Below are 22,393 nucleotides of genomic sequence, written 5' to 3'. Positions count from 1 at the left end.
ACAGGATGAACCATTCTGTCAGTTAACTATCTAGTTGACCAGTGTAATTACTATTACGCCCTTTTCAATTACACAATTTGGACACATGTGGTTCAAAGAATTTACATTTTTATCTCTAATGCTTAATTCCCTCCAAAATTTAAATTTTAAATTACCCATTACACCCGAACGAACACGAAAACATCGAACCAAAACAATAAAAATCATTTTTCTTATAGTTTACACTCGAACGAAAACAAAAACATCGAAAAAAACTACAAAAATAATTTTGTTATAGTTTACACGAACGAAAACGAAACATTGAAACGAAACTACCAATTTTTTTTATAGTATTCACCCGAATAAACACGAAAACATCGAACCGAAACTATAAATATCATTTTTTTTATAGGTTACACCCGAACGAATACGAAAAACTCGAATCGAAACTATAAATATCATTTTTTTATAGGTTACACCCGAACGAATACGAAAAACTCGAACCGAAACTATAAAATCATTTTCTTTATAGTTTATACATGAATGAAAAACGAAAACATCGAGCCGAAACTATAAAAATCATTTTATTTTAGTTTACAACCGAACGAACACGAAAACATCGAACCAAAACTATAAAAATCATTTTATTTTAATTTACAACCGAACGAACACGAAAACATCGAACAGAAAATATAAAAATCGTTTTTTTATATTTTTCTCCCAAACGAACACGAAAACTTCGAACCGAAACTATAAATATCATTTTTTTAGTTTACACCCGAACGAACAAGAAAACATCGAACCGATACTACAAAATTCATTTTTTTATAGTTTACACCCGAACGAACAAGAAAACATAGAACCGAAACTACAAAAATCGTTTTTTTATAGTTTACACCCGAACGAACTCGAAAATCTTGAACCGAAACTATACAGATCATTTTTTTTACAGTTTACATGCGAACGAACACGAAAACATCGAAAAGAAACTACAAAAATCAATTTTTTATAGTATACACCCAAAACAAACACGAAAACATCTAACCGAAACTTTAAAAAACATTTTTTATAGTTTACACCCGAACGAGCACGAAAACTTCGAACCGAAACTATAAAAATCATTATTTTAGTTTACACCCGAACGAACACGAAAACATCGAACCGAAACTACAAAAATCATTTTTTTATAGTTTACACCCGAACGAACACGAAAACATCAAACCGAAACTATTAAAATTATTTTTTTATAGTTTAAACCTGAACGAACACGAAAACATCGAACTGAAACTATAAAAATCATTTTTTTTATAGTTTACACCCGAACGAACACGAAAACATCGAACCGAAACTATAAAGATCATTTTTTTATAGTTTACATGCGAACGAACACGAAAACATCGAAAAGAAACTACAAAAATAAATTTTTATATTTACACCCGAACGAACACGAAAACATCGAACCGAAACTATAAAAATCATTTTTTTTATAGTTGCACCCGAACGAACACGAAAATATTAGCAATAATAATGTCCCTCCAAAGAAATAATTCAAATTATTTCAAATCCGCAATTTGTAACTTATGATCTTATTTCTGAATAGTTTTGAATAGGTTTATTCAATCTTTAATGTAGCTTTTAATGTAGCTGATTTGTAGCTTGTAACTGATTTCACTTTCTTGTATTTTTACCTTTGATTGTTAATATCAAAATCATCTTTGGTTGATCTTTTCATAGAAAACATTGAACCGAAACTGTAAAAATCATTTTCTTATAGTATTCATTCAAACGAACACGAAAACATCGAATCGAAACTACAGAATTAATTTTTTTTAGTTTACACCCAAACGAACACGAAAACATCGAACCGAAACTATAAATATCATATTTTTTGTAGGTTACACTCGTACGAACACAAAAACCTCGAACCGAAACTAGAAAAATCATCTTATTTATAGTTTACACCCGAACGAACACGAAAACATCGAAGTAGAAACTATAAAATCATTTTTCTTAAAGTTTACACCCGAACAAACACGAAAACATCGAACCGAGACTATAAAAACTCTTTTTTTATAGCTTCACCCGAACGAACACGAAAACCTCGATCCGAAACTATAAAAATAATCTTTTTTATAGTTTACACCCAAATGAACACGAAAACATCGAACCGAAACTATAAAAGTCATTTTTTTATAGTTTACACCCGAACGAACACGAAAATATTAGCAATAATAATATCCCACCAAAGAAATAATTCAAATTATTTCAAATCCACAATCTATAACTTATGATCCTATTTTTGAATAGTTTTGAATAGGTTTATTCAGTCTTTAATTTAACTGATTTGTAGCTTGTAACTGATTTCATTTTCTTGTGTTTATACCCTTTGATTGTTACTATCAAAATCATCATTGGTCGATCTTTTCGTAGAAAACATCGAACCAAAACCGTAAAAATCATTTTTTTTATAGTATTCACTCGAACGAATACGAAAACATCGAACCGAAACTATAAAACTCATTTTTTTTAGTTTCTCAAATTATTAGGTACATTAATATGCTAAATAGAACTATCAAAGCTAGTTAGGCCCACCGACACATCCCAAATTAGATATGCAAACTGTCTCTTCTTTTATTATTATTTTATTATATTTTTTAAAAATTCCGAGAGCTTGTTAACACAAGGGTAATAATATCATTTCCTTCTTAATGTAGAAGGAAAACAAATTTCAATGGACATTTTTTAATATATATATATATATATATTTAAAAATGTATAAATATTTTTTATATTATTTTTATTTTTCTACAACTAAGTAAAATAAATCTCATCCCCACACTTAGAACGAAATCGTCTTTGATGAGAACAAGTAAAAGAAAGAAAATAAAATAAAAGTATAATTTAAAATTTTCAAAAATAAAACAAAGAACGGGTTACTCCCCTGGTTTATATGCAGAATTTTCACCAGTTGTGTATCAATCGAACGACCGTATAACATTTCATTCGCGATCACAACCTCGGGAGAATTAGTTCCAAAACTCCATCAAAGCTACCATGCGCATAATACTATCTGCAATAACTCAAACTCGCTCGCATGTAGCGGCGTACAACACAGAAAATAAAACATAAGAAATAAACATATATATTTTTTTTTACTTTTTTATTTTTTTGTTTTGTTTTGTTTTTATTTTATTTTTATTATTTTATCATATAGAATACCCCTAAAATCGACCTACTCGAATGGAGATTGAGTACGAGCGGTTTCAATTTGGAACATCCTAACAAACACAAAATAAGTAAAACGGATAGCCAAAATAAAAATACACACTCTACAACTCGGGATATCTCTCGAGTGATGCATCAAACACGTCTATGTCTCAGTGAGTGGGTCAAGTCAGAATACCTCAACTGTCTGATCAGCACCCAGCTCGCCTATGTAGTGCTTCAACCTGTGACCATTCACCTAAAAATTTCCGTTCTTATCTTGTATGTCAATAGTGCCATATATACGGGAATACCTCAGTGACTGTGAACGGTCTCGACCCTCGGGATTTCAACTTTCCCAGGAATAACCTCAACTAGGAGTTTTACAATAAAACCAGATCCCCACACTTGAACTGCTTATTACCCTTCAACTTTCTTTCATGCAATTCCTTCGTTCGATACTTATACCTAAACGACTGCGCGTAAGCGTGCTCCCTTAGCTCATCTGACTCATGAAACTGGTGGAACCGAGTGCCTTCCACGGTGGACAACTCAAAATTAACCCTCTGAAGTCGCTCGCGTCATACATCAACTCGAATGGTAATCATGATTGGGGCGTTAACGAGTTTGTCTTTCAAAATATCAAACACCTCGATACACAGCTCAGAAAAAAGGAATGGAGCATCCTTCTCCAGAAGTTTGGTAATGGGTCTCACGATCTTAGAAAATTTTTTGATGAAGCGGCGGTAGAACCCGATATTACCTAGAAAACACCGGATGAATCTCACAGAAGTGGGCGGGGGAAGATTAGAAATGGTATTGACCTTCGCTCGGTCAACCTCTATCCCCGCACTCGAAATCCGATGCCCAAAATAATGCCCTCGCGTACCATGAAATGGCACTTCTCCCAGTTAAGGACTAGGTTGGTGTCAACGCTGCGGGCCATCATCCTCTCAAGATTAGAAAGGCAATGATCAAATGAACTCCCAAATATAGAAAAATCGTCCATGAACACCTCCATTGATGATATATGTTTATCTGTGCTAACTGACTATTTTCTGAAAGGTCTTGAGTGATTTATGTGTTTTCTTGTTAATTTTCTATGATTGATTGTGCTTAAGTGATTATTTGTTAAATTAGGTGTCTTTGATACCTAAATGTGATGTTCAGTGAAGTCTTCATGATAATTTGATGAGTATGATTGTGTTTAATATGATTTGATTTAACTGCATACTTATCTGATATTTGATCATGATTGCATTGAAAGGAGTATGCATTGTGTTCTTAGGACAAGTTGGTTTATGCATGTTTTGTCTTGAATAATGTTCATGTCTGCCTGCTTGTGTTTATGCATCAATGACATTGTTGATTATGTGCTTGATTATGTGTGTATCTTGAAACAGTTTGTCATTGTCACTGCTTTTGTGTTAAAACTTATGTGATCAAATGATTTATCAAAGAATTTTCTCAAAAGTCAAAATGTTTTTTATTAAAGAGAAAAATTTTGGTGTAGAGACATGATAAAATTATTCAGTTCAAGCTTTAAAAAAGCTTAAAAGGTTTTTAAATGGAAATTGATCCAACCATTTGGTAAATGATAGAAAATTGACTATTTACACTAATCTTTTAGAATTAATAGGCTAAAAAGGCCATTAGAGCAATCATCGATAAGTATGTTAGTTTTCCATGATGTGTAAAAACTAAGGTGATATAAACTAAGTACACTTGCTAAGCTTAATGCGGAGATGCATTAATGAAATGTCTCAAGATACATCTCTCCACATGATAGGCAGAAAGGTAACTACCCAGTCATACAGAAGCCTATTGGTATTTGGTCACTCAAGATGATTCATTTTTATATATGCCAGAGAACAAAACTATGCAAAAAAGGTTATACATCAACCAAAAGTTGATAAAAATACAAACTTTAGGGTTTAAACTAGAACTACAAAGGTGGGACGTCATTATAAGTCCTAAACACCTTGAATGGAAGGCATGTAAGTCCGAACTATGTGGCATGTAAGTCCAACGTTCAACCTCAAAAGTTTGAAGTTTAAATTGATAAATTTATTACAAAATTTAAAATATTTATATTTTGTCATTTAAAGATATTTTGACCAAATATCAGGGGGTTGAAGTCAATTTGGGGGTGATATGGAGAAAGCCAAATAAGCTTTGAGAAGAGATATGGGGCATCATAGTGCATTAAGTGTAGTCCATTTAAGTATTATGAAAATAATTGAGAACCTTAAACATATCACCAAAGTAATGAAATTCATGCTAAGTATTTACCTGCTATTAACCCGCCTAATTTGTCAAAATAATGTTGAGAATGAAATATAGAAAGGTGACTTAGTCAATATGATACCATGTTGAGATCTTTTCATAAAAGGAAAAGTTTTGAAATGAAAAACTGAAATTTGATCTCAAAATATACCATTTGTTCCTACACTTTTAATCTTCAAAGAAAAATTGTTGCTTTAGTTTAAAGTTTAAGTCAAATTATTTGAATTAATAGCAAATCTGTTTCAAAATGTCATATTATTATTGATTTGACTATTCTGATTATTTTTTTATGATTACTAAGTACCTACGAGTATACTTGTGTGATTTTTGGTGAAAACTGTGTTATCAAGTATACTTGCATGATTTGAGTATACATGTGAGTTTTTTTGATGATTTATCTTCTTCGAGTATACTTGATGGATTATATGAAGTGATTGTGATTTTGAATATGCTTGATTGGTTTGTAGTGAAATATAAGTGTTTTCGAGTAAACTATGTGATCTCGAGTACACTTTATGCTTCAAGTACACTTTTATGTTAAGATTTGATGTTCTAAGTGTTTCCAAGCATACTTGATATATTTGAAGGTTATTGAGTAAACATGATACAATTCGAGTAAACTTTGTCCTTCGAGTATACTTGGTAGTATATCTTTAGACAAGGTTAACTCTTTGCTTTATTGAGTTCTTTTCGAGTAAAGTCCAAGTTTTTGAATATTCAAGTAAAATTTGACATTTAGGAATATTTTCTAAGTCATTTTATTGAGAACTTTATTGATCTCGAGAAAGTAGTCTACTTAGCTAATTATATTTGATTATGATGCTTGTGATTAATTTCTCGAGCAATCTTATACATTCGAGTATACTTCTTTTATTTTTTCTCGCTTAGTATATTTCTAATAAAATAAACTAAGGGCGAGTATACTTCTTTTCGAGTGTACTTTATATCCGAGGAAACTTTGGTTTAATACCTTGCTCGAGTCGTGATGCATATAAAATTATACATCTTTTAAGCATCAAATAATCTTTAAAAACTGCAACTTCTATCAAATAACATAGCACAGAAGGCTACTTATCTTAATAAAATCTAATTTCAGGTAAACCCAAGCCACAAACGAAGAAACAAGCGAAAAGACGAAGAAAAATGAAAGAAAACACAATAAAAACAAGAAACACGCCCCCATGCTTCTAGAAATAAGGAAAGACAAAATTCTACAAGAATTTAAGCACATGTTGATAAAAGCACGGGGTCGTGCCTCTTTGCCCACGAGGCCATGGTCACCTCCAGATAAAGACAAAAAGAATTGAAGCACATGTCAATAAAAGCACAGGGGCGTGCCTCTGAAAGCACACCCTCCGTGGTGAGTCATCATGTACGATCTGACAACATGCAACTGGGACACGTAGACATGGGGCCGTGCTTAATAAAGCTAGGGGTCGTGCTTCTATCTCCAGACAGCATATAAATAGAGGCTCTTGTGTCATTTGAGAAGTTTAGACTAACTTTTCGTTTAACTTTAGCCTAACCTTTAGTTTAATTTAAATAGTTTAAATTATATTTAACCCCATGTATGTCCTCTACATTCGAACCTGAGCTTGTTTCTCCAATTTCTGAACCCGAACGACTCTTTCGTTGACGAACACGTAAACGGACTGCAGAAACCGCCAAAACAATCAAAGACGAGTCAGAAGACGCCACCACGTCAGGATAAAATCAAACCGAAGAAATAATGGCGGCCCAAAACAATGAGCCGAACATGAGCCAATATGCCAAGCCAACTCTTGAAGGCAATGGCACTGGAGTGGCTCCACCCGACATCACCGAACATTTCGAAATCAAATCAAGTACCATTCATATGGTGGAAAATTCAGTTCAATTTCATGGTCTACTCGACGAAGACCCTTCTCATATATCTCGATTCCTACGAATCCGCGGAACCTTTAAAATCCAAAACTGTTCAGAAGATCAAATCAAACTCAAACTCTTTCCTTTCTCTCTAAGGGGTCAAGCCTTAGAATAGATAGAATCTCTTACCTCTGGCTCCATCACTACCTAGGCCAGATGGTTGAACAGTTTCTCCTCAAATATTTTCTGCCTGATACAACTGCCAAATACCGAGCCAACTTTACCGAATTCCAGACCGATGATGATGAGTCGTTACACGCAGCATGGGAGAGATACAAAAGTTTTCTAAGAAGATGCCCTCATTATGGACTGAGTGTATGGTTACAAGTACAAACTTTCTTTGACGCACAATCCAGTTAAAACAAACAGGCCATCGACCAAATCGCTGGTGGAGACCTGGGATCCAAATCACCTAACGAAGCATGTGAAGTCCTGGAAAAAGCAACAAAGAAGAGTTTCGCCTATAACCCACAAAGATCTACACCAACCCACAAAGGAATACATCATGTTGATTCCAACACTCTTGTTACCGCACAGCTTGAGGGCCTTTCTAAGAGATTCGAACAACTTCAAGCTGAATTATCAAAAACTAAGCTCACCTGTGACACCTGTGGTGGAACTCACAAGATGAGTGACCGCACACAAGTCATTATGGCCATGTAGGAAGTCGATTTCATCGCCCATCAGAACAACGCTTTCAGCAACAACTACAATCCAGGATGGAGAAACCACCCGAATTTCAGTTGGAAGGACGGAGGTAGCACTCAATCCCTACCCGGATTCGAAAAAAGACCGAGAATCAACCCTTCCAGCCTAAACCACAATTTCAAGATCAAAGTTCCAGTAGCCATCAAAATCCGAGCTACTCAAAAATTGAAGAGATGCTAACTCAAATCATGACCAAGACAAATGAAGCAGAAAAGAAAGCCGACCTAAGAGCTATTGATATCAACGGAGTACTGTGAAAACATGAAGCTGACCTAAAAAGTTAACAAGCATCATTGCAGAATCTGGAAACTCAGATTGGACAAATTGCCCGACAATTATCCGAAAGACCACCCGACACTCTTCAAAGCAACACAATCACCAACCCGAATGCGACAGCTAATGCTGTAACACTCAGAAGCGGTACAACCACTATTGCCTCACCAACTTCAGAACCAGTTACGGAAAATGAATCCCCTGATAAAACGCATGAAAGACTGATCCCAACGGGCACCGTACAACCCAAGGAGCCAATCCGAACTTATATTCCAACTATTCCATACCCTGGACGGCTGAAGCAGGAACGATTGGAAGCTCAGTATGAGAAGTTTTTAGAACTCTTCAAACAACTCCACATCAACATCCCTTTCATCGAAGCCATCGCTCAAATGCCAAAATATGCCAAGTTTCTCAAAGAAGTACTGACAAACAAGAGGAAGCTGGAGGAGCTATCACATGTCACCCTGAGTGAAGAATGTTCAACAATTCTCCAAAACAAGCTGCCAACAAAAATGACCGATCCAGGGAGCTTTACTACCCCCTGTCTCATAGGAAATTTATCTGTTAGCAATTCCCTGGCCGACTTAGGAGCTAGTATTAACCTAATGCCATATGCAATTTTTAAAAATAGGGATAGGAGAACCAAATCCCACCTGCATGAGCATTCAGTTAGCTGATCGATCCGTTAAATACCCCTCGAGCATTGTTGAAAACATGCTTGTCAAAATTGACAAATTTGTTTTCCCAGTAGATTTTGTAATTCTACATATGGAAGAAGACAAAATGTACCTCTGATTTTAGGAAGACCTTTTTTAGCCACTGCAAAGGCTATCATTGATGTTTGCACCGGCAAACTCACTCTCAGGGTCAATGATGAGGCTATCACTTTTGACACAGGAAAATCTATGCAGCATCCGCAACATCACGATGACACGTTATACCTTGTCGACATTATCGATTTTATCGTGAGTTTCTATGTGCGGAAATCCTCCATCAACACACCACTAGATCCACAAATCTTAACTGATATAGACACTAAACTCATCTTAGAAAACAAAAATCTCGATACTAGTGACAACAATCAAGAGACATCAGAAGTAGTATATAAGATAACTGAAATAAATGAAAAGTCAAAACCATCAATTGAAGAACCACCAGCCTTAGAGTTAAAAGAACTTCTAAACCATCTTGAGTATGCCTTTCTCGAAAAAGACTCTCGACTTCTAGTAATTATTTCATCTCACCTTTCTAAAGAAGAGAAAGACGAACTTCTTAAGGTTTTAAGAATCATAATAAGGCCATGACATTGAAGATCATGGACATCAAGGGCATCAGTCCTTCCTTTTGTACTCACAAAATCCTCATGGAGGAAGAATACAACCCAGTGGTCCAACATCAAAGACGTCTAAATCCCAACATGCAAGATGTGGTGAAGAAGGAAGTAATCAAACTCCTTGATGCCGGATTTATCTACCCTATCTCAGATTCACCGTGGGTTAGTCCAGTTCAAGTAGTACCCAAGAAAGGAGGAATGACATTTGTAATGAACGAGAAGGACGAGCTGATACCAATGAGGACCATCACAGGCTGGCGAGTTTGCATTGACTACGTGAAGCTTAATGACGCCACAAGAAAATATCATTTTCCACTTCCTTTTATCGACCAAATGCTTGAACGTCTATTTGGGAAAATGTTCTACTGTTTTCTTGATGGATTCTCTGGATACTTTCAAATTCCCATAGCTCCTGAAGATCAGGAGAATACCACTTTTACATGCCCGTATGGAACCTTCGCCTACCGAAGAATGCCATTTGGACTATGTAATGCTCCAGCCACTTTTCAACGTTGCATGGTGGCCATTTTTCATGAAATGATCGAACACTCTATGGAAGTTTTCATGGAAGACTTCTCAGCCGTTAGGGACAACTTTGATCATTATTTAAAAAAACTAGACAAGATATTGACTAGGTGTGAAGAAGTGAACTTAGTACTTAACTGGGAAAAATGCCACTTTATGGTCAAAGAGGGCATTGTTCTTGGTCATAAGATATCCCAGGAAGGAGTAGAAGTTGATAGGGAAAAAATAGAAACCATCTCTAAACTTCCACCACCAACTTCAGTCAAAGCCATTAGAAGTTTTCTAGGTCACGCAGGATTCAACCGTCGTTTCATAAAAGACTTCTCCAAAATTGCTAGACCTATGACCAAACTTCTGGAAAAAATGCACCGTTCGTCTTCTCTGAAGAATGTGTTGAATCATTCAACACATTAGAAGACAAGCTTGTTAACGCACCAATCATGACTACACCCGATTGGACCCTTTCATTCGAGATCATGTGCGATGCAAGCAACTTTGCAGTTGGATCCGTACTCGGACAACGCAGAGAAAAGCATTTCCACCCAATATACTACTCTAGTAAAACTCTTAATGATGCACATGAAAATTACACTAAAACAGAAAAAAAGAGTTACTAGCAGTAGTTTTCGCCTTTGAAAAATTTAGATCCTACCTTCTTCTTTTCAAAACCATAGTTTACACCGAACATGCAGCCATTCGATACCTCTTCAACAAACAAGATGTTAAACCAAGACTCATTCGATGGATTCTACCACTCCGAGAATTCGATAAAGAAGTCAATGATAAGAAAGGAGCAGAAAATGTAGCCGCAGACCATCTCTCTCGCTTAGAATGCCCAGCTTCAAAAGAACAGCATGAGGAAATTATCAATGATAATTTTCCACATGAAATTCTCATGCATATCAAAGCAGTCATACAAGAGGAAGATGAAAGTCCTTGGTTTGCCGATTTCGCAAACTATTTAGCTTGTAGAATCTTAAGAAAAGGGCTTACTCATCAACAGCGGAAGGAATTCTTTTCAGACCTTAAGTTCTATTTATGGGAAGATCCATACTTGTTTAGGATAGGTGCCGATCAGGTTGTTCAAATGTGTGTTTCAGGAAAGGAAGCCCTGGATATCCTCAAACATTGCTATGAAGGACCAACTAGCGGACACCACAGTACCGCCACTACGGTCAGGAAAGTGTTTGATGCAGGATTCTTCTGGCCACCATATATAAAGACACACATGCTTTGATCCAAGTATTCGATTCTTGTCAAAGAGCCGGAAACATCTCAGCCAAAGATGAGATGGCTCAAAAAGGCATTCAAATTTGTGAAGTCTTTGATGTATGGGGAAGAGATTTCATGGGCCCATGTCCTAACTCATTCGGAAACAAGTACATTCTTGTAGCAGTCGACTACGTATCTAAATGGGTAGAAGCACAAGCTCTTCCCACTAATGATGCTCGAGTAGTTGTACGATTTCTGAAAAAGTTATTTTCACGATTCGGTACTCCAAAAGCCTTAATCAGTGACAGCTGAACTCACTTCTGTAACACTTTAATGGACAAGGTCTTAGCATGATATGGAGTTCACCACCATCTGGCAACACCATATAACCCTCATACCAGTGGGCAAGTAGAAGTCTCGAATCGAGGAATAAAAAGAATTTTAGAAAGGACCATAGGAATGAATCGCAAAAACTGGGCAAAAAAGATAGATGACGCTTTATGGGCCCTTAGGACAGCCTACAAGACCCCCATAGGAACAACACCCTTCAAACTTGTTTATGGGAAAGCATGTCATCTACCCGTAGAACTTAAGCACAAAGCCTACTGGGCTCTAAGAGCAGTAAACTTTGATCTAATGCCCACCGGCAAAAACTGGGAAGATCAAATCTACGAACTCGAAGAGCTAAGAACATTAGCCTATGAAAACTCCTGGTCTTACAAAGAGAAGACTATACGTCTGCACGACGCCCATTTAAAAGGAAACAAAAAGTTTCAAGTAGGCGATCGAGTATTGTTATACAACACACGTTTAAGTCTTTTCCAGGGAAAATTGAAATCTCGCCGGACAAGCCCTTACGTAGTTGAATCAGTTTTCGACTATGGAACAGTCGAAATTTCAAATTCTAATGGCCGCAAGTTCAAAGTCAATGGCATCGATTAAAACCATATACGATGGGCCATTTGAAGATGTATCGGAGGTAATAATCCTCCGAACAACTAAATAAACATACAAGGAACAATGTCTGGCCAAGACCTTCTTAAACTAGGCCTTGTAAATAGTTAAAACAAAAAAAATAATAAATAAAACTAAAAACACGGGGGGCGTGCTTTCAAAAGCACGGGCCCGTGCCACCAAGTGCGGGCCAGAATCTTCGCTACAAAAATCTCAGTCAGACTGGTTTGTAACATAATTGTCAGACCAAAAACACGGCGGCGTGCTTCTAAAAGCACGGGGCCATGTTCGACTTCTGGTTGGTTATAAAAGGCACCTTGTGCCAATGCATTCCTTGCATCAACCCAAACCAAAAGCACTATCATACCTACTGAGATGAGTGAAGCAATTCCCGTTCCTCGACAACTGAGAAACAAAACCCGTCACGTATCCAAAACCGAGCTTTTTTTGAAACTTCAAGAACTCGTCAAAGAACTCACCGAGATGAATCTCCTCGCAGAAATGCGTCTCGTTCAACTCACCGAACAGGTGGAAAACATGAAAATGGAACTTCGGGACATTAACGAGCAACTCCAGTTCCAAGTTCTCGGTTTCACGTACTTTCCACCACCGGGACCCTTTGGCGGATGAGAACCTTTCGGAGAAATCTAGGAACTTGAATTTTCTGTTTTCTTGTGTAAACAAGTGCACTAGGCACATCGTGCTAGGATCTTCGGGCTTAACCCAAGTAATTTTATGTTTCTAGGAAAACCTGGCTTATCCCGTATTTGTTTTAGGACTTTTGATTTTAATGAAAAGTAATTTTTAGGATGCTTAAACTCTTGAAATAACATACTAAACATCATTCTAAAAATTCCGGCTCTCGCGTTTGGCTGAAAAATCAAAGAAACATTTAGTGACAAAAAGCATTGGGTCGTGCTTCTAGAAACACGGGGCCGTGGTCACCTTAGAATCTTCAGCATGATACGCGCTAACTCCGTACAATTCTCTGAATCAGAAACATTTATTTCCCTAGTAGCACGGGGTCGTGTTTCATGAAGCACGGGGCCATGCTCGACTTTCCAGTCTCTATATAATGCATGCAAAAACTCACTATTCCATTCACACTAAACACAAAATTACTGAAATGGAAAACAAGAAAGTTGAATGGAGGCCAATGAGGAAAGGCAAGCAACATGATTCTGCCTCAAACCTTGAGGAAGAGGTTATGAGGCTACAATACATCATGAGGGTCCAAGTCGAAAGTAACATCCAAACCGAAGCTCGATTAATCGAGCTAATCAACAAATTCGAATTACTACGGTTCGAAAACTTCCATGTTGTGGATAGCCACAACAAGGATGTGGCCTTCAAGCTCAACTATATTATCCGGGAGATCGCAAAGCTCGACAAAAAGCTTTCCGAGATCTTAGAAGCTAAACGAGCTCCACCACACATCCAAGACCTGTTCGGGAATGGTGGTCGTTGAAGTTCCGACTTTGTCTTGTTAAGAAGTTACTTTTGCTAGTGTTATGTTTCGTGATTCGGGATTGTTGTTCTACTTTTCTTTCTACTATGTTTAACTGTGTTTTATGTTTAATGAAAATTAGGATTTCCAATTACTATATTAATTCTAACCCTAAAAAAAATCAGTTAAAAACAAACCAGCCCGTCAAATAAACAACAAAACAAAGAAACTAATTGCTACATGCAGCACGGGGCCGTGCTTCAAAAAGCACGGTACTGTGCTTTTGTGTCCAGAATAGTTACGAGTTTTTTTCTAATAAAATAACATTTTCCAAACTATTAACCCTAACACCACTTCGTTCTAACACCAAAAATCACCGACCTTTCACTAGTTTCACAAATCTTTTTATCAATTCTTCGATTTCCAACCAAAGATATGATAATTTAACAAATCTATTGTTCAATTTCATCTTTCTAGGTCTAAACTAACCCCCAATTCTCACCAATTGATTGATTCGGGTTTAAATCCAAAAATTAGACGGGTTATTCGGTTAGATTTAAGATAATGAATTGTTAGATAGGTTTTAGGCTATGATTGGTTGGAAGAAATCATTCGGGTTCGGATCTTGTGTAAAGTATTTAACAAATTAAAACCCAATTGACATATAACCTGGTAGAAACACAAGTTCGAATCTTGATGAATTTGAAATTAGGATTATAAACACATACCGTGCTTCAGTTAACACGATTCGTGGTCACCTGTTGGTCAACAAAAGTCAAAATTGGCATAAACTGGCGAAAACAGCAGCACGGGGCCATGCTTCTGAAAGCACGGCATCGTGGTTGTGCTTCTGTTCCAGCATTTCAAGAATTCTTGTTAGATTTTAACCAACTTGAATATAAATTGCAGTTGGCCAAGTATGGGGATGACATACATGCATTCCTAGTCTTTTCAGGACGCGATACAAGGGATCGAAGAGCTCAAGCTAGAATGACCTACCTTAACCGACGCATGCCAGAACCAAACTTTTATGCTTGCAGGGATACGTTGAGGCAAGTTCATCAGTGGAATATGTACAAGTCCATTGTGAAAGGACCATGGAAACGAGTTTTTAATCAGAGAGGGGAAGCTATCACATAATTAACAAAGGAATTCCTAGCCTCTTTCTCTTTTAAGGCGAAAAATTTGGACATGTGGGATGAAGAATACGTGGAATTCAGGTGCAGAGGTGAGTGGTACACAACATCAATTACCCAGTTGGGTATTGATTTGGGGATTTACACGAGTGAGGAAATAGAAAGTGAAGTCTGGTACACAGCCGCAACCACGTTCACAGATGAAGATGGTAATGAAGATGCAGAGGTTGGAAATACACAGGTACAAGCATGAGAACTACTGGGTTTTTTTGGATGAAGCAAACTGTGCCAACAGATCAAGGAGCACCGCCTTACGAGACCCACTCATGAGATATGTTCACTCATGAGTAATGGCATGCGGCAGGTGTAAAGGAGTGGTGAATTTGAGGGATTTATGGGCACTTTATTACATAAAAAATAAAACTGTTTGCAACATTACATATCTTTTCTGCCAGCTTTTCAGAACAAATGCAAATGCAAAAAGCCCGAACACCCCAATCTTTGGCGGTGCATGGATCTATAAGCTTTACAAAGCGTATCATGCGGATAAAAAAGGAACTAAAAGCCATGACCAGATTGCTTTTGACCTCAGTTTCTGCATCAGGCTGCAAATATTCCGATATTTAAACGTAAGGCCGGAGATTTGGAGGTGTATCGACAACCGGGGCCAAATTTGGGACCCGGAAAGCCAATTGGAGATGGCAATGGATGACGAACGGAAGGACAGAATAGACGCACAGCAAGCAGCTGAATATGCACAAATAAGGCTTCGTAAACCATTTGACCCGGACACGGGTAACTGATGAGCAGCGGCAACGGTAGGTCGGGTATGCGCATGCATGGGTTGGTAGTATTTTCATGACATTATTATTATGCGTGTTTAAACAATTTACATTCTATCATTTGTTTTTTTATCTGTTGGTTGGATACTTTTATGGCCGATGGTGCCAAGACATTCTATTAGGTACTTATTTAGCCCGTTTGGGCAGGGTATGGATGAATCCATACCCAATTTTCAGCAAAATTATGCTGCTTGGTTGTTTGTGGTTGTTTGCAGTTTTACATTATACATGTACAAACAGGAAAACAGATGAAAAACAGGGGACGCTCTGTCGAAATTTCGTTAAGCCATAGGGAAGTACCTCTTCATTAACACACCATACTTAATTAGAATCTTTTTTATGAATCTTTTCATATTGAGGACAATGTGAGATTCAAGTGTGAGGAGGGGAATAACTTGACCAATTGCTGCTCAATTAAATTCTCTAAATAACCAATTTTTGTAGCAAATAAAGACTAATTTTTATAACAAAACCAAGAGAAAAATCCAAGAAATGTTTTTGCAAATAACCAACTACAAATCTACTATAACCAAAAAGTGAAAAAAAAAGTAAAAAGAAGTTTTGTAATATTGAGAACACGTTTATGCAAAATATGGCGTTCATAACCAATTCCTCTGTTACCGTTAGATAAACCTCATGCCATATAAATATTTATTTTTTTCGGAAGATTTGAGTGAGTCATATGTTTCATGTGATTATGAACTTGTCACAATTATTCAATTCAAGACCACATGAAGTGTTGTATAAGAAAGAAGGTAATATCACTACAAACTATTAAACCGTTCTCCAAATCACAAAACCCTAAACCAAAACCTTACCACTTTACCCTTCATAAACTGGTAAAATACAACATTGGTCTTTTATCGGCATACCCTAAAGAACTGGAAATGCATTCTTTCGATTTCAATTTCCTTTGCTGCATACATTTCGCAAAACCTAGGTTGCCTCCAGAACTTAGGGAGAGAGTCTTTCTCTTCAGCAATGAGGTGAGGAAAAAGTGGCGCCAAGACGAACAATGGCCACCATTTTGTGGAGTTTCCAAAGCGCAATAAAAAGAAGAGAAAAAAGATACGAACGATGCTTAGGTTGCGGAAACCGGTCTCACGAAGGAAGATGTAGAAAAAGTCAAACTCAGTCTCAGCATGAATATACCGAACTAATGAGGGTGTGGGCTATTAGGCTCAAAGCCGAACGATCCATTAGATTTGGGAGTTATGTTAAGAACAGGATTGAGGAAGAACTTATCCACATTCTCGACAAAACCGGTCTTGATGATCTGACCTTAAAAGAGTCACTAGGTTTGTTTAAAAAAATTGGGAAACAAGGAGCCAAACATCAAAGACATCTCAAGACTCCCAAGAACCAACAGAAGTTGTATTTACCATTCCTATCCCCATTATCCTAAACCCTTGAACCAAAAAGACCAAACCCCTACTCAAACAAAGCCAACCCATATTACCTTTTTATCTATGCAACCCTTCATAAAGGTGGATATTTGAAATTGTTACAAGCTTATTTTTCACAGGTCGCATTCTGACTAAGAGTGTTAACATACATACATCACATGTATGATCAGATATAAAACCGAGTGTGAGTGAACATTGTGAGAACGTGACGTTTTGCATAAACGGAAGCTCATAAAAACAAATCATCCTTTTTATATCACTACATATATTCTTATGTTTTAAGGTTAGTTATTTTGTTCCCATTTTCTCGGAATTCTTTTGGGGATGATTAAAGCTTGGTCCTAACTTGCTATTTTTAGAGAATATTTATAAGTAGTTTGCTTAAGGAAAAGCAAGGTTTAAGTGTGGGGATGTTTGATGTATATAAAATTATACATCTTTTAAGCATCAAATAATCTCTAAAATCTGCAAATTCTATCAAATAACATAGCACAGAAGGCTACTTATCTTAATAAAATGTAATTTCAGGTAAACCCAAGCCTCAAACGAAGAAACAAGCGAAAAGACGAAGAAAAACGGAAGAAAACACAATAAAAACAAGAAACACGCCCCCATGCTTCTAGAAATAAGGAAAGACAAAATTCTACATGAATTTAAGCACATGTTGATAAAAGCACGGGGCCGTGCCTCTTTGGCCACGGAGCCGTGGTCACCTCCAGATAAAGACAAAAATAATTGAAGCACATGTCAATAAAAGCACGGGGGACGCGCCTCTGAAAGCACACCTCCGTGGTGAGTCATCATGTACGATCTGACAACATGAAACTGGGACACGTAGACACGGGGCCGTGCTTAATAAAGCACAATGCGCATGTTACTTTCTTTTATGTCATATAATATGTTCACTTCTAAATGAGAGACTACTCTATCATATATTATTAGGACAAGTCTACCACTTGTTCATTTAATAATCATCAAGGGATAATGGAGTGAATCCTTGATATTAGATGGTAAACCTTTGTATAATTGAATTACTCGCTTAGAAACTCTCTTCTTGTCACCTATATATTATATATAAGTATTCATATTTTATAAAAAGTAAAAATCTACCCCAATATGATCAAAACCTTCGATTAAAGTAAAACGACGATCCATTTTTAGAAACATTTGTGTCCACGGATCGATACTTGGTTCTTACCAATACTATTCTACATATACGATAGGTACACTAGCCTATTTTGTGTGTGTTTAGTCTTAGTATAAATCACTTTTATAAATTTAAAACATGATCTTGTGCAAAAGCTAAATCTCCATTCTCTTATAAATATTACTAGCACATGCAGCACCACATCAAGTAGACTTTGTGTTTGAAATTTTGAAAAACAAGTTTTTGGCAGTATTCATGTACTAAAAGGCTAAAAGCATTTAGGACCCACTTTCAAACACAAAGGGTATAATATAAAAAGAGGACTTAGAAAAGTTTCACTCATTTTTCCCTCTTTACACTTACATTTTTCTCATACCCTAGTTATTGAACCATTGCTTTCTTAATCGCTTTGAATATTAACATCTACTATAATTCTGACTTGGTAAGCTTTAATTTAATGATTTCTGACACCCATTAACTGGGTTTAGGACTTTAATTTTCAGTTTTACTTACGTCTCTGTTTTATGTGTAGGGTCTCAATTGTCGAAGAACAGGTTCATAAAAACTATCTTTTTATACTTTCTTTTTCAGTTATTTTTACATGCATGTTCAAAATGTATTCAAATGACTAATTTTTACTTTGGATGTGTTTTTTTTTGTAATTTTGCAGAAATGGCGTATAAGTTTGAGCCTAAGCACAACATGTGTGCTTTCCTCCAAATTACAGAGGAAAATCTGCCGTTGGAACTCATGATAAATTGGCTGAATCGCTTAAACCTACGGTTTGCTCTGACAGAGAGCCTTATCATTTACAAATGTCAGCACACCGATTTCTGCATCTCTACACACTTCGTTGCTGATGTGAATGGACAACGACTAGAATCAACTATGTTTGGACGTGAGATTGAAATTACAGAGCAACTTATCTGCATGAGCCTACATTTAAATAATGACTTTGCTGAACAGCTTTCGTATTCACAGCAAAGATTGTTAAGGGTCTTTAAAGATACCATATGTTATCAGATAAACATAAACGAAGGACAACTTCAACAGGGAATGCTCCTTCTGATATACAGAATTTTTATCCAAATTCAAAGCATGTCGTTGAGAAGGGGAACCTGGACGTTATTGAGCAGGGAGCTGGAAACGGCTACCATGGCTATTCTGTTTGATAGACCATTCAATTTTTCCCAGGTGATCTTTGAGGAAATGGTGAGTAATTCAAAGAGCAGGGAGGCTGATTAGTACCTAATGTACCTAAGATTCTTGCAGATCATATTTGATGCGTTACTACTGATGACCGTGTCGTACCGATCATGCGAAAACCTAATTTAACCCATAGACAGGGCAAGTCAGGTATCGAATCCAGAGAAGCATGTGGTCAATGTCATATGTGTGTTCGTTTATCTAAATATATTTACAAAAAACAATTATGAAGTTTTGTTGAGTGTTGATCACACTAGCAGGTTTTGTTTGGAAACAACAAACACTTAAACAAGTTTAACAATTAACGAGAAAAGAATCACACCTAGGTTTCAAGCATGCAACTAAAACAGAAAATCTCATGTTAACTTAACATATTAATTGTCAAAGATCAAATCAGATTGACTAACTAGGCAAACCTTAGGCATCAACAATCGCTAACACACGACACTGGTTATTAAACAGTCCCTGCCAGTGTGACTCAACTAAGGGCAATTGTATGCTTCATCATATTCAAACTAGTCAAAATAACCCTATACGCAATTATCATAGCAACTGGTAAACTAATAGTTCTGATCGAAATAAACCTAAACCGACTGAGTGCACAGCAATACCAATTATCAATACTCATAGATTAATAATAAACAATTACAATTAATTTGTTCTTTAAAACATGAGAAAATACTGAAAAGTCACAATACTCTACATCCCGGGAATGACTTGTGACGAATCAGCCGCTCATGATCTTTGATCAGTCTTCAGCTATTGATTCAGGATGATGAACTATGAACCCCGAGGTTATTGGAGGTGATCCGGGGCTCCTGGAATCTCCTCTTGTCGTCCCCCCAGATGGTTGTAAGTGAATACCGTGATTAGGGTTCGTAAAATATAACATATAGGCTGAAACTCTTTTTTTTAATATTTTATGTCCATCGCGATACGCGATGGACATATACCCATGCTGTAGCCTACCGCGACTTAAGATAACTTCATATTCAGATTCCTCTCGTCGAGAAACCCAAAATTCATATATTATGGGTCCCGTAACTTATTTTCTAGCCCATGATATGCCCGTTTTACTTCTTGGTCGTATTTTGTCAACCCATCTTGTTCAGTTTTAGCATCGGCTTATGATTTCTCATCCATACTCTTCCTGAATCCTTGTAACACTTCCCAAGACATCAAATCATGCTTCGGTCTTCCCGAGATATCATTCCATGCTCGTACAGGTCTCCCATTTGGCATCTTTAACGATCAATGACCTGAAATACAAAAGCACGTATGAAGTACCAAAGTTCTAACAGTATACTCAATAAAACTACATAATTAATACACTAATATATATACAAAATAACCGACCATCAACTACCTGATTTACCTACCACTGGTGCTACACTTGTTCTTCAAGACCCCAATGTTTACCGAGGAATCAGTCGATTGGGGGCAACAAGTTAATTTAATCCAGAGGTAGAGTTTAACATTTTACCATGGTTGGTGAATAACGATATTAAAGTGATAGAGGTTCCTGCTTCACCTATGGTGAGCAGTGATTAAGAAGAGAATGATGATAAGGAAGATGAAAGTGATTCTGATGATGAAGATGGTAATGATCATGGTGATGAAGTTGGTGATGAGTTGGTTGTAGAAGAAAATGTGGCTGATGTACAAGCACCAAGTTGATGATGAAGTGGTGTATAATGTTTTAGTTGATGATGTGATCCAACATGTTACAAATCTAACACCACCAATATCTCCAGAGCAAACCCATGAACCATATATTCCTTCCCCACTACACTCACCAATCCAAACCCAAACCCATGTACCATATATTTCTTCTCCACCACACTTACCACTACAAATCTAAACCAATGAACCCTGTATCCCTGAACCAATATTTTCTAACCCAATACCATATGTACCAGAATTCCTTGAAGCCCATCAAATAAACCAATATGATTCCCCAACCAATCCCAATCCTACTCCCTAGACAAAGCCCAAACTGACTATTCCTCATCATCATCTTCCCCAAACCCAAGACAAACACCTCTTATCCAAACCCAAAACCCTTTACCACTCCAAAGCTCACCCATTATTCAAAGCCCAATACATAAAACGTAAACCCAAACTTCACAAACCTCTAAACCAGTACCTTTTAACTTTGACCTTTCACCATCCCCATCTCCCAGAATTAACCTTTTGACAAGAAATTTTGATTTGATAAAGGAGAATTCTCATTTAAGGGCAAGAAACACTGAATTGGGAAAACGGCTTCAAAATGCCCTAAAGGAAATTCAATCCCTGAAGTCTAAGGTTGAGAAGACATCATATGCACCAAAATAGGGGAAGAATGTTCCTTTTGATGAAAACTCCTTGAACATGATATATGAGGAGAGTGAAGAGGAGGATGTAGAGGATGGGAGAGAGACTGAAGAAAGTTTGATTGTTGTTAATGAGGTAGTGGAGGATGAGAGAGAGTTTGATGAGAATCTGATTATGGATGAAATGGTGGAGAATGAAAATGTGGAGAATATGGAGATGGATCAAGGTGCTGATGATGATACAATGATTGAAAATGATCCAAATCTTGATATTCAGTATGGAGATTTTGAAGATATTAATTCCTTTATTGAAGCTGAGAAAGAGGTGATTGATGAAGATTTGGAAGACTTATTCAGAGAAATTGATGAAATGCCACCTCCAATAATGAAAGAGGTTGGTACATCTAAACCAATAAATGAAGATGAAGAAAGGAGAAAGTTGAAGGGAAAGGCAGTGGCTGAGGATGAGAGCTAGTTGCAGCCTCTGAAAAGAAAAATACTGGATCTAATGA

This window comes from Bidens hawaiensis, unplaced genomic scaffold, assembly GCF_021521415.1.
Source record: "Bidens hawaiensis isolate Kalapana, Puna unplaced genomic scaffold, B.hawaiensis_p1.1 tig00006676_1, whole genome shotgun sequence".
NCBI classification, from domain to species: domain Eukaryota; kingdom Viridiplantae; phylum Streptophyta; class Magnoliopsida; order Asterales; family Asteraceae; genus Bidens; species Bidens hawaiensis.
The sequence above is the reverse complement of the archived record's forward strand: the minus strand, read 5'-3'. Positions refer to the sequence as shown.